At 31.1% G+C, this 6,106-nt stretch overlaps 1 pseudogene; it reads right to left on the bottom strand.

Annotated features, from left to right (window-relative positions):
- Positions 1-3,964: 3,964 nt before the first annotated feature.
- Positions 3,965-6,106, bottom strand: part of LOC149526644 (AT-hook motif nuclear-localized protein 3-like) — a 5,839-nt pseudogene continuing 3,697 nt past the window's right edge.

Genomic DNA, 6,106 nt, shown 5'->3' with positions numbered 1-6,106 from the left:
AATTAAACATGGCAATGGTAAGAAGAGTAGCATTATTAAGTGCACTTTATGCTTCTCACTTGATCATAATAAAAAGACCTATCCTAGGATTCCTAGGCAACTTAATAAAAGGCTAATCTACATTAATTATGCAATTTAGTATTTTACATTAAATAAGCAATTTAATGCATCTAATACATTTTTTATGTTTTAAATTGTAGCAAAATACCTTGCTTAGGTCTTCATCAACTACTGTTGGGTCTTCATCAGGAGTTGCTAATAGGTCTTCATTAAAAGCTATTGCATCTAAAATTTTAGGAAACCTGCTAGTGTGTAAAGAAGACCTGTTGGTGCTACTACTTCAGGAATTGATCGTGGTGCTCGTGGTGGTGCTAACTATGTCCTTGCTCTTGGTGGTGTAAGGAGGCCTCCATTTCCTAAACCTACTACCTCTACTACCCCTGTTACCTCTACCTTAGTAATGAATTCTGATGGTGTTGGGAGGACATTAACAAGTATCTCTTATATTGTTGATATGTGAATGTTAATACGTACAATGTTTTAAGGTTTTTTTTAAGGTGCGTGGATGGATGGAGGGAAGGTAAATTAAGAATAGATGTTTTGTAACATTTTGTCTTTTTTTTATCTATCATTATTTGAAAATTAAGAATAGATACTTGGCTTTGATATTGGACTTGTTGGTAGTGGTGTAGATTTTTTTTGTAAGCTCTATTTTGTAAAGCTTGTGGGCCACATATGCATAAAGTTTTAAGGAAAATAGTGCTACTTATGTTGGCAAAGGACCTGATGCAATTATTGTATAGGACATATATTGAAAATCAATGCAAAGATTAGTCTACTTGTTTGCAAAAAAAAGCCTTTTCATTAACTCTTATAACACTTGTTATGATCAAGTCCATTATGATTAATTCAAGATAATTGGCATCACAAGACAAAAAACTCAAGATATTGAAATGCTTAGCCATCTTTATATCCATTCAATATTTCAACAACTTACAACAACCTTTGCATTCAATATTTCAATAACATCTAACAACTTTTATCAAACAAAACGACATTTAAAAGCCTTAAACTCTTTTTATTGTTTCTGCCCATCTCATCTCTTTAGAGCATTTTTTCAAACACCATGTGAGAAGCGCTTTAACCATCATTTTCTCCTCCCTTCAACCTTTATTTTTTTTATCCTTTTTTTCCAAATTTCACCCCTACTTTGAATTATTTTGAATTACTTTGAATCAATTCGAGAACCGTAGATGGATGTTATGGAAGATTTGGAGATCATTTTGTAGCTTTTGTTTTTTTAAGCTACCATAACCATTAACTCTTCCATATCATCCATCCATGGTTCTTGAAATGAAAGCTCTCCAACAAGATTGTAGACAATAGAAGCTTGAAGGGTAGAATCCATCTCTAGTTCTTGCTCTATTTCCTATTTCCTCCATTACTTTCATCATTTCTTCTAGGTTGGAGTGCCAAAAATCAGCAAAAAATCTTGAGCATTTCACCAACAAAACTGGATTTCTAGCTTATTCTCCATGGTTCTTAAAATAATCTTTTTTCCTTGATTAGTTTCATTGCTTCTTTTTTTCTGGAATGTCAAAAATTAGTAAGAAATCCACAACATTTCAACAAAAAATTTGGTTTTTTAACTTCTAGTTTGAAGGACTTCTTGCTTTCAACAAGAACATTGAAAGGGGCCAATTGTCATAAATTTCATCAAATAAACAGAGGTTGACAACAAAATTAGTAGTAGGATTTCTCTATCTAGCGAAAGATAATTTTGGGGGTAGACTGTCCATTTCTCATACTAATGAATCCGTATGAAATTATACCTAAAAGCTAAACGAAGGGGATATTTTACCCAATATTGGGTTTTATAAAGCATGAACTAGTTTTGATGTTCATATAATAGATTTGATTGGGAAAATAGCTCATCAAAATCTACAGAGAGTTAACATTGGTCACACAATAAATGCCAAGCCCTTTAAACATATTAATTATTGACACAATTCTACAACACCACTTTCAACCCTTGGAAACAGGGCCAGTACTCTAGCTTCTAAGGCAACAAAAGGATGATAGTAGTAGTCTCCTCAGAATCGACAACAATCCTTTTAGTTGTATCAATTCCGATAGATAGTTCTTGATGTCAAGACATGTAGCTTATTTGCTAACCATGAAACATTAACAGTAATGGTAGCTGTTTACATGCCATTTTGACTAAAGTCTACAAGAAAACAGTTGGGAAGTGCATCTTTCCAATTCAAACAAATGCATAAAATAATTTGCCTAATATAATTATATATATAAGTGCTTGAAATAGAATGAAATTTGGATCTCCTACCAAGTGAATTCTGTAATTGAGTCGATAAAAATTGAAATGTAGAAAATTTAACATACCAATCAAGTAGAAAATTTGAGTAACATTACGAGCAACTTCACTTTCTATTCCTTTTTGTTATTAATGTTACTAGCTATTCTAGCATACCAATGTTTTGCTACTGCATAAAGTTGGTCAAGCCAACTTAACATGAGCTCTCAATCTGACCTTAGATTAGTTAATATCAAGCTCTAATTCATCTAATTATTAATGAACATCACTTAGTTTGAGCTAAACCCATTCTCTTTAAACTAAGTTCTAGGCAATACAACAAAAGATTCATACATCATTTGGAAAAACACTGAGAAGAAAATGTTGACTTTCCAAAACAAAATAACAAGTTAACAAACAATACTATTTGCATTCTCAGTTATTTAGTATTCATTTAGCATTTGTAAACTAAAGTCCCCAACCCAAAAGATACTTTCAAATTGTTTACTATGGCTGTCTTGTAAACGATACTATATGGTTAAGAAAAGGGAAAAGGGAACTACTAAACCAAAGAAAAATTTAAGCAACATTCCAATCAACAAAAGGAAAATCCTTGCTTTGGGAAATTATGGGATTAACCCAAAATTAAAAGTACCAAATCCAAAGTTGTATTTACTCGCAATAATGTAATCATCCAAAATGAATCCAAGTTTCTAAACCATATCTATGCAAAGTTTATTATAGCAATGATAGTAAATTACTAGCATCAAGTTTGAGATAGCATCACTGAAGTGAAGGATCACAACCCCACATTCACCACGAAAAAAGCAAAAATAGAAACGTTTTGTATCTTTAAGGTAATAAATTTCAAGGTATCTTCATTTCTATCTCCAAGGAATCTTTTGTGGGTGAAAAATTTTGAGAAAAAGCATTCTTTAATGAAGAATGAATAAGGGAATCCTTTGTGAATGACGAACCTTGAGAAGTTGCATTCTCCAAAAAAGAATAAATAAGAGTATCCTTCATGGATGAAGAAGCATTCTCTAAGGGAGAATAAGTAAACCTCCACAACACAAAATGGAAAACATTCAAAACACATGGGATACTTACAATAAGATTTTTTCTGTTAACAACTAATTTTTCAATATAATTAATCCAACAAAAGAAATTGTTTAAACTTTGGTAAGTATCCAAATTATTGACTAAACTTCCACATTAATAATTCTCAACAATTAAGACTTGTTATTACAACTTTTTGATGAAGCATTAAGCTAAAGCAATTGTCTATGTTGACGTGAGTGCTCTTTCTACAAAAATCTATTAAAGATCATGGTCAATATCCAATTTTCATAAGTGCTTTTTCCCTTTCAAATTTCTTTTTTAAGATATTTTTGCTAGGCAAATACCAAAAGTAAATTCTCTTTACATACAATCAAATTATAAACTATATTGGACAATCTAAGATATAATGTTTATCTAACTAAAGTAGATAGGTTTTTCTTTTTATTTATTTCATTTTTTCATATATTGCATTTCTTCTTGTCATAAGTTTACAATTAATGAATTAGAATTAAAATAATCTAAAGAACTAGTCAAATTTATTCAAACACACATCCAATTTCCTAATGTTATTATAGTAAATCAACAAGAAAATTAAGTCCTTACTTCAACATCACCTGTTGCTATCAAAAAGCCAAAAGCATAGCCACCAAATACAGAAGCATCTTCACCCATAAAAGTGATTAAAACTTTATCACCATTACTACCACCAGGGGTCAAGGACATGGTGACATGCCCTGTAAGGGATATTATTCCATATGATCCCTACAATGAAAATAAAGAAATTGTCAAAGCTAGACTTCATTAATGAAGATACATGGTTTGAAAGCTAACAAAAAAATGTAGTATGATAAATTAGAAAACTCGCAATCCCCAATGAAGATAGTGTAAGAGTATGTAAAAGAAAATAAAACATTAACACTTTGTTTAGTAGAAAGGATGGAAAAGAGAAGGAAAGGAAAATAGTTCAATAAAGGTTGAGCTACAAATATATCAAATGTGGTTATGCATCCTAGCTATTAGATTAAAATATTTTCCATCTTCCCTACCAACAAAGCATAACATAACAACTAAAAAAAATAAGAGAGTCATATTTCTCATTTTTCTCATAGTCTTTAAAAACAGTTCACAAGAAAACCATGAAATATAATTACTGTGGGAAAAAAAAGAGAGTTAAATCAACGTATCTTCCTATGGAATAGTATTGATTAGAGTAAGAAGACAAAGGTGAAATGATGTGGCAGAATAAAAGACTTTTCAAACACCAATGCCAACAAATATGCAGTTACATTATGTTTATTAGTAAGAAATATTAGTATCAGTATTGATAGGAGTTATTGCTTTGCATCATTTTCAAGAGAAAATGACAAACAATGAGTGGATGCTACATTGGTTATTAGCAAAGAATATGCATCACTTCTAAACAAAGAAAAAAGGTATCAAACTGGTGACTGTTTAAAGACCAACACAAAAAAGTTCTTATTTTAATAAATACAAAGGCGATTTCTCATATTTCTAATCTAATGTTATGCCTCTGCAAGTCAACTCTATTCTTATTGACTAAAAGATTGACTTGAAGCACTAAGTATTATAATAAAAGGAAATCTTTAGGTAGTCATGTTAAAAATAAATACTCCTATTTGCTATCCGATCACTGATTACATCAAGAACACTTGAAAATAGAAAAGCACAAAGGTTTATCCCAAAATTTTTTGTTATTAGCAATGCAAGGTCTAAGCACCATGACACAGGGTGACAACAAAAAATGTATGAGAAACAAATGGTTTAATTAAAAATTTTCACTTTCCTATCCTTTCCTTCCCATAGCCCATCCCATCCAGTAATAGAAAATTTTCTTACTTTTATTGACAAGTAGGTAGCATTGGCTTCATAAAAAGAAAAAATTTTGTATTATTTCTAATAGAAGATCCTTCAACATGGTTTTGAATGAAGCCACCTTCAGCATGGCATATCAAAATAAAAGATCCTTCAATCATGACAAATAATTAAAAAATGCTTACAAGGATTTTGAAGAACATATGAAGCATTCTTGAAAGCAATTATTGCACAAACTAAGACATGAAACATAAGTTATCTGTAGGACTTCATTGAAACAAAAAATTACATAAGAAATTATCACATAGGCCATTTATATGGCACAAGGTAGGAAAAGAAATGCTAGAAATAAGTTAGAAAAGAAGATAGTCCGAACGATACCTTATTAAACTCTTAAAGGGCATTAAAGTTCCTAGAACTTGGATTACAACTAGAGGTCCCAAATAAATCTACTAATGCAACAATCCAAAATAAAAACCTCCCCACCATAAGAGTACTTTAATTACACCATAAATATAAAATCATATCTTGCAAATCTAGTCAAACTATTACATTCATTATATTATTCATTTTATCTCTCCTTATTACAAGTGATTAGGCTTTCCTTTCTCTCACCTTATTCAATATGATTAAGAACATCAATGTATGCTTATATGCAGGTGTTCTCTTGTGTGGGTGAGAAAAAGAGAACATTTGTGGATATGCACACATAACACCTAATGTGCTATGTGCGTTATCATGAGACCACCCAAAAGGGAGTGGGGAGTTGCAAATTTAGAGGTCAATAGCTTTACCTGTTGGGTGAAGGCTAACCATGCATCAAATACAAATAAGTGCAGTGGAAATAAATTTAAGATTAAATTACGCCTCACTTTCCTAGGATCTCTTTCATGCCGAGTT

This window comes from Theobroma umbraticum, unplaced genomic scaffold (genome assembly GCF_002168275.2).
Source record: "Theobroma umbraticum cultivar Fairchild unplaced genomic scaffold, ASM216827v3 scaffold_81.0, whole genome shotgun sequence".
NCBI classification, from domain to species: domain Eukaryota; kingdom Viridiplantae; phylum Streptophyta; class Magnoliopsida; order Malvales; family Malvaceae; genus Theobroma; species Theobroma umbraticum.
The sequence above is the reverse complement of the archived record's forward strand: the minus strand, read 5'-3'. Positions and strand labels throughout refer to the sequence as shown.